Raw genomic sequence first — 8,455 nt, forward strand, 5'->3', positions numbered from 1 at the left:
TGTTGAGCTTCTCACCCACCAGTCCCCCCAAGTCCTTCTCCTCAGGGCTGCTCTCGAGCCACTCTCTGCCCAGCCTGTCCTTGTGTTTGGGATTGCCCCAACCCACGGGCAGGAAACTTGCACTTGGCCTTGTTGAACTTCATGTGGTTCGTGCAGGCCCACCTCTCCAGCCTGTCCAGGTCCCTCTGAATGGCATCTCTTCCCTCCAGCGTGTCACCCACACCGCACAGCTTGGTGTGGTCGGCAAACTTGCTGAGGGGGCACTCGGTCCCACTGTCCATGTCACCGACAAAGAGATTGAACAACACCGGCCCCAGTACCAACCCCTGAGGCACTCCGCTCGTCACTGGTCTCCACCTGGACATCGAGCCGTTGACTGCGGTCTTAAATAAAACACAAAATCCCCTCCCAAAACCACCAGCCCAAGATATCGCTGTCGGCTAAAACTCTTCTAATGACAACACTCGAAAATTACTGAATTGCTCGGAAATGTACATCCTTTGCTCCATCTTCCAGTTCCAGCCTCCTTGAGCCCATGTCCAAACGCAAGGGGATCAAGAAACATTTCTTCCGTCAACGGGAGATGAAAATAGAGGGTCAGTTATTAATTAGCAGAGCCATTAGCGATTTCCCATCCTTGCTGGTGGCACAGACAAGCTCCTGCTGCAGCTGAAGGGGAGACGATCCCCCTTTCCCTTATTTCTGATAACGATTCCCAGAACGATCACAAGATTGGGGACAACCACGGTAGTCGGAGAGAGATTTTCCTTTGAGAAATACTGTTCTTGCTGCAGAACATTTCCATTTTTCACCACTCTCCCCTTAGGGGGATTGAATCTCCCCCTCCTGCCCCGGGGGATCCCTGTTTCTTTCGGCTCCTCTGAAAACGTGGCCCCCAAAGAGTCTGATGTTGGAGTTTGGGGGCGTTCGTACACGGTTTGGTGTGCAGAGCTTGCGTGCATGCATGTGTGCACACGCGTGTGCGTGGGTGTGCGCACCCGCGCTCCCCCCAGCTCCTGGGCAGCCCCTTCCCCTTTGCCATATCCCAGGCTTCTGAATGAGAAAACTCCACAACTGGACATTTTACACCCAAATCCGGTTTTCAGCTGCGTTTTTGCTGGCCTCGTTCTCCCTGGGAGCGTTGTCGCCTGCTCCAGCTTTTTCAAGCCTTGGTTTGAAAACAAGAGCCGAGGGAGGAGGCACACACTCCTGTGTCTGCCCAGCGCAGGTTGAATCCAGTCTCGATTTTCCGATTTCTCCTTACGGGAAAACTCCCCTCACCCAGCTCCTGCCTTCTCCGAAACGACTCCCACCGGTGAGCTGAACCTGGGCAAAAACAACAACATGCCACCCACTCTCCGCAGTTAAGACAAGCACCCTATACTTAAGGTTATTTCGGAAGCAGAGGTACATCCGTGCTGATGGAAAGTGATGGATTAAAAAAAGAAGCTCCTGTGTCATTGTGGACCATGTGCCTGGGAAAGGGGTGACTAATTGCACCGCACCATGCGTCATCTGAAAATACGGCCGAGCACGTTGAGGAGGGCCGAGCAGTGGAGCAAAGTTTGTTGAACTTCAGCGGCTCGACCATCCCGAGTCGCCGGGGATGGAGCATCAGGCCAAAATTTCATCCCTGGTGACCCCAAACACGCCCGGTGTGAGGTTTCACGTCGTTTGGGGCAATGCGGTGCCTCGTACGGCACAGCTGCCTCGGCACGGCCGCTCGTGGAAACCAGCGCTGTGCCACGGTTGCTGTGACTCTTGAGAAAAGCCATCTGTGCTTGCGATTTTTAAATTAAATTTACCGGACGTGCTCTCAAAGCAAGAAGAACTGGGCTGGTTTTCTTCCTACCGGCAAATTCTGGATGGCTGTTACAATTTTATACCAAATAAATTTATGGCTCTTCTTGCTCCGGTTCGCATTCTGATCTGGCGCTTCCAGTAACTCAGCACGCTGGGAAACGATCTTTTCTTCCAGGCCCTATAGAAGAGCACAAAACACTACAAAATCATGCCACTGCCTAATTAATTTAGGGAGCCACAGGAGGAAACTTGGAGCTGGAGACACCAACACGAAAATTGCGCCGTGACATCAGAAAACCCACTCCGACCTTCAGCGAAATAAAGGTGCTGATTCCACGCAGGGCAGAGCGCGGCTCCGATATCCACGTGCATGGAGGAACCAAGCGCAAAGCGGTGGCTCTAAAGAAAGAAGCTGCAGGATTTTGTCTTTCGCCCCCCGCAAAGCCCGGGTTAGCCAGGGACCCACGGCGCTGTCTGCAAGGGCGAGATCCTCGGGACACGCAGGCGTTCGTCATCAGCTCCGCCGTGGTCACAGCAAATTCATAAATGCGTCTCCGTTTCTGGGAACAGACTGGACTCACGACTGCTGTCTGCGCTGCTAACGATGAGATGCTGGAGCCGGAGATCCCGATTAGTCCCGATCCCTGGAAGCAGAGGAGTAGCTGGCTACTGATCTCAGTGAAACCTACCTCAAACGTGGGATGGCAAATCCCTCACAGAAGCAACTTGCAAAACGTAAAGGCTTGAGATGAGGTTTTTCCAAAAAAATACAAGGCCCGTTTGGGGATTTGGATCTAATCCATGCTTTGTGCCTCGGTTTCCCCAGCTCTGCAGGTGAATTCCTTCGCAGAACACATGGCTAGCCACCGATGGAGAGTGCTGTAGAGCAGTCAAACTGCAGGTGATGTCAGTGAATGAATATAATCTTAATTCTGGTCACGTGGATGGCACACTCACACGCAATTACTTGCTCCTGTTCTTCAGGACAAGATCAAAACTTTGCTCGAGGGCAAACCACCGCGCAGTGAGGTACCCGCAGGACCAGAAGCTGCATCTTCTGCATCCCCCAGTCGCACTCACCCACCACCTCCCAGCACCGTTCATTCAAAAGATGTTTTTTTCCCAAAGAGACTTAATAGAAAGACGGGACAGTAACGTGTGTCCGTCACATCCAGCCCTTTTCTGCTCCGCTGCTCTCTAAACACAGCAGGACCCAAGCCAGGAGAGTCGACCCCACGCCTTCCCACCTGGAGAGGATCAGTTAAACTCCCATAAGTCACTGAGCTGGAGCTGATGAGGTTTGAAAAGGAGGGAGAAGGGCGCTCGGTTACGTCGTTCCCGGGAACACACTTGGAAGGTGGGATCCTCACTGCGCCGCTGAGCTTCTCTCAAAAGGCCAATTCGGGTTTAGTGGCCGTGAAAACCTTGCGATTCTCCCACCCAACCTTCCATTTTCTTGGAAAAAGTCAATGTGAAACAGAATTACAGAATCACAGAATCACAGAATAGTAGGGGTTGGAAGGGACCTCTGTGGGTCATCTAGTCCAAACCTCCTGCCGAAGCAGGGTCACCCAGAGCAGGCTGCACAGGACCTTGTCCAGGCGGGTCTTGAATATCTCCAGAGAAGGAGACTCCACAACCTCCCTGGGCAGCCTGTTCCAGTGCTCCGTCACCCTCAGAGGGAAGAAGTTCTTCCTCATGTTCAGACGGAAGCATCCCTATCTATTTATGGAAAATTCACTTCCACCCAGTTCAAAGGAGAATTTTGAAAAATTTCCATTTCCCACTGAGTTACAGCTCCCCTGCTCAGCCCTACACATGGCCGGAGCCCAGGACAGAAGCTGCTGTGACATCCACGAAGCTCGACAAGCCAAAACACACCCAGAGCCCTCAACTGGCCCATCAACTAGTGCACCAGGGACCAAGTTTGGGAGCACATTGGATTACACGGAAGAGGACTGCTGCCCGAGCTGGCCCCGGTCAAAGACAGCAGCAGGATCTCCTGAAGGTCCAGAGCCCATCACGTTGGCCGAGGTGCAAATACGCAGATTTCCAAGCGTGAAGATGAGTCCTACTTCATATGGGCTAAGACGTGCTTTAAATAGTCTGCTTGGCCCGCCGCGTCCGATGGGAAAATCTCCTGGCAAATGTCACAAGCCTGAGCGCCCTCGGAAGCGAGGACGGCGCCTTGCCCGAGCGTACCATCCTCCAGCATCCAGCCCGGCGTCCAGGACGTCTGCGAGGGGCGAAGGGAAAAAGCGGTCAGTGGGAACGGCAGAAGCAGACTTTTTTCCAGCCTCCGTCTCGGAGTCTGCCACACCGAAGAGAGGCCTCCAAAAGCAGACATCACGTTTGTGTGCCCACAGAAAGGCTGGGCTAACGGCTGCTGCCCTGTGCTGGAGTCTGGGGGAGCTCGAGTCCCCCTTCGCTCCGTCCTTGCCAAAATCCACCGGAGGATCCTGTCTCCGTATGGCACCTGAGCATCCCCCATCGCTTGTCCCTCAGCAGCTACAATCACTATCCAAGCCAGAACACGAGAAAAGTGCTTTTGTAGGAAGCAAACTGGGGTGTATTTGTAATTTCCTTTTTGTGCCATTATCACTTAAGTGCTGATAAGGCACATTAGGACTTTACCAGACAGACACTGCTTCCACTTCATTCATTCTTCTCCTTCTTAAAAAGAAACTAACTTCTAAATATAGCCGAGGCTGAAAATCAATAGCTTTCCACATGAATATGTAGCCACAGCAGCCATGAAATAATTTTTAAGGGCCTCACTTGAGAGAAGGAATGAAAGGAAATGGGCTTGGCATTACAGGGAGCCTCACCAGTAAGTCCAGGGTTGGTGGCCCACCCGTAACACACATGGTGAAGGCTTACCAGGAGGACCGAGGGGCCAGAGTTTAGGATGTTTTTAGAAATCATCCTTTTGGGGGCATATACATCAGAGAGAATAAAGGAAATACTTGAGAGCTCATTTAATTCGCAAATCCAAAGGAAGTCGATACAGATTTCCCCTGAGACTGAAGCAACTCCTTCAAGGGTTCCTCGATGCCTCAGACAGGAACAGAAAGGATCACGGGAGGGACTTATCCCAAAGTGAATCAGGGGCTGCTTGGTGGCCAGATCCCAAGGGCTTTTATGTATCTAATTCCCCTGGGAATCGGAGAATTGGGCGCCTAGAGACTTTTTCAGGACATAACCCTAACCCTCCACTCTGCCACGGCTTCCTATGTGTTACAGCAGGGCTGATGGAGAGGACGCTGAAGGCTGACAGATGCCATTACGCTGGGAAGAGCATGCGAAAGTCACAGACAAAAATCCCCATCAGCCTCACAATTTACCTTCATGGGTCCTCGGATCTCTATGGGGACTTTAGCCTCAGCAGGCAGAGCACTTTCGCCAGGAGCATCTTCTCTCTGAAGAGCTTCTGGGGCTTCGTAGAGGTCGAGCAGGGTCAGGAAGGAGTCCACAACAACTGGGTTCGGTGCCGCCAACTCCTGCGGGCTGCAGCAAGCTCTCACTTCTTCCTCGGGGGTTTTCACGGTAGGAAGCATCCTACAGGTTTCCAGCCACGTGTCTACATCCACCTTCTCGCTCCTCTCTGCCTTGTCGCTGCCAAAAGCTACGGCAACAGCCGCTCCTTCAGTTCCAGCGCCGAAGACGCTGCCGTTCGCAGCGCTTGCTGGGCACTCGCCGTCGGAGCCGGGCAGTGTGTCGACAGCGTGCGGCTGCGCCAGGGGACGAGCAGAGCCCTCTGGGTTGGAGGCAGCGGACGCCGGGGCCTCTGAGCATTTCTGGCGGCTCCCCGGTGGCCTTTCCCCTTCCTCTGTGACCATGTCCTCCGTGCACTGGATCGGCAGCGACACGGGGATATCTTTGAAAGAAAGCAAGCCAGAGCGGTCATTCCTGGGACTTCAACGGCGTTTGCGTTTTGCCTTCCCATTGCCTCGCTCTCTGTCTGCGCTTGCGAAACAACTGGGCGCTACCTCCTTGCTGGCAAAGCTCGCCTGTCTCCATCGCTCGATGAAACACGAGGCTGGGCCAGCAAAGAAAGGGCATCCAAGGACAGCCAGAGAGGGCTGAGAGTCGGAGGAGGATCAGCTACCGTAGGAGATGTTGAGACAGCGCTGTGTCCCCAAAAGCCGATCCCAGTAATGGCTTTGGTTTGGGTCGTGTTTGGATCTATCTATTTGCACCAGCTCGCCAAGGAGGCGAGCGCAGGGGTGGGGAGCACAAGAGCTTGCCCAGCAGCTGGTTTTGCAGCACATGGCAGTCATTTGCCCAAGCCAATCCCTCCTGACCGCAGAAAACACCCTTTGAGGTCGGGAACAATGTGCAAAACCCCACGGGAATGATGTGACTGCTGGGGGGACAGACAAGCGCATGGACCACGGCCGGGGCACCGGGAGGGAGAGCCTGGAAAACCAGGCAGGCTGCTGGGGAGGGCGAGAACATTTCCCCGGGCGATTTCCAGGCTGTGGAGGCTCCACTGCCACCCCCTGCTTCCCAAAAACGCTCTAGGCAATGGGTACCATCTGCCCTGTGCTCCTTCCCCCTCTCCCCAGGGACGAGACGTGTGAATAGCAGCGGCATGCCTGCGGTGGCTTTGACACGACTCGAAGCAGACACACGCACACGGTACTCCGCGTGTGATGGAGAAGGCGAAGCCAAAAAGCCGTGACAGCCAGCACAGGGAGCAGAGCGTGTTTCTGCCTTAAACCAGCTTCACGTTATCCCAACTTTCAGCAGCAAACTTCTCACTGGCATGAGGACAGAGGTTCAGATCACACTTGTTAACCCGGATCTGCTCTTTTCAGCGAAGGAGCAATTCTCAGTGCACCCTCCCCGGCCCCGCTGCTTACCAAGGACGGGGCCCTTCCTGGCCGTCAGCTTCTGGAGGAGCTCGCCCTGCTTGGCACACAGATCCTGCAGCCTGGCGACCTCCTCACAGAGCTGGAGGAATATTTCTTCCATCTCCATCGTGCCTGATGAGGGGAAAAGCAAGAGGAAATGACCGGCTGTGCGTTATCCAAAGGCAGCAAGGAGCCGCCAAGGTTACCCCGAGCTGGTGGGATGGGCAGGACCGGGCTCTGTCATGCTGCAGGATCCCTGGAGATCCCGCGTGCTCACACGCACGGGACTGCACAGAAAGAAGCACTCCCACTTCTCTTACAATTTACACACAAAAAAACTGAAAAGGGAAGTGATTCTGTCCGAGTCAGGGGATAACTGTACAGCCAAGCCGGGCTTTTCCACCTCTCAGCCCACAGCTGCCACGAGCTCAGCTGCAAACAACCCGAAAGTCCCAACTATTGACAAAGCTACCTGGAAAAAGTTGCATTTCCCGTTCACTTCGTACCAAGGGATCGAAGTTTTTGTGTAGCGGTGTGAGAGCAAACTCCCAGCAACAAAGCCAAACGGGGGACGACGTCCAAGCGCGGGGACACAATTCCCCTTTCTTCAGACGCTCACCCGCGAGCTGCCCCTTCGGCTCTCAGAAAAACCCCGCAAATGAAAATCCAGCTCCCAGGCACACGGTTAACCAAACATTGTTACTATGACAAAAAATCTCCCTGCATTGTGTTCAACACATTTCTCCTTGCTTTAACAGCTGTATTGTGGATTAGACTTTCCAGTTTTACCATATTGCACCAATTATTACTGGTCTGAAAGATAATAAATAAACCCAAAGCTTGGTAGAAATCTGCAAGCCATCTGCAAAGTACGTTTTAATTTGAAAGATTCGTGCAATCTCGATTAGCATAAATATGCAAATCGGCTTTGCTTTCTGTCATATTTTCCAGGTTCGCTGCTGCTCAGCGCTGCAATTTTCAGCTCCGGCTCTCTAATTAGGGGCTCGGCTGATCGGTTGGATGGAGCCTCCTCTGACGCTCGCAGCGATGCGGATTCCCCGGTAGGGGCGAAGGGCAGGAATCCCGACCGGCCCCAAGGAAACGCACCCGGCGCCAGGAAAACTGCCGACAAAATGGTAAGGTTCGCTTCCAGTGCAGGGCATTTCTGCGCTTCTCCCACCACAAACCGGCCGTGATGGTAGCTGCATCATATTTTCAGCTGTTTGGGTGCCATCGATTCTTAAAAACCAAGGATAAACATTTTGCATCCTCCAAAGCAGCTAACCCCATAGTTATCCTATCCAATCAGAGATTAAGAGGGTATATTTTGGCTAAGACTTATATATTCCTATGCCAATTAATTATTAAGAAGCGTGTAATTTGGCACCGTCATTCCCAAGCCAGCCTGTATTGATTTTGTACAATCCCTGCCGGTTTGTTCAGTAGTTAACTGCTTCTTCATTTCCCCCCAAATTACTTTTGTGACACCAGGAGGCCAGTGCACCAGGAGATTTTAATCTCCCGCGCAATCTGAAAAGCATTTCGGAAAATCGCAATTAAAAGCAGCAATCCGAGAACACGAAAATCCTGGGGAGGTCAGATGCTCGGCGTTCCCCGAGCGGTTCGGAGGGGCAGGACCTGCCTTCCGCCGCGTCCTCCCTCGGTACCGGGGAACGGGGCTGGTTTAACGCCGTGAAAAGCCCATCCCCACCCCGTCCCCCGCGACACAGCCCGGCGTGGACCTCACAAAGCCAAAAAAAAGCTCCATTTTCCGCAGAAGCGCACTTACTCTGGCG

Source organism: Opisthocomus hoazin, chromosome 32 (assembly GCF_030867145.1).
Source record: "Opisthocomus hoazin isolate bOpiHoa1 chromosome 32, bOpiHoa1.hap1, whole genome shotgun sequence".
Taxonomy (NCBI): domain Eukaryota; kingdom Metazoa; phylum Chordata; class Aves; order Opisthocomiformes; family Opisthocomidae; genus Opisthocomus; species Opisthocomus hoazin.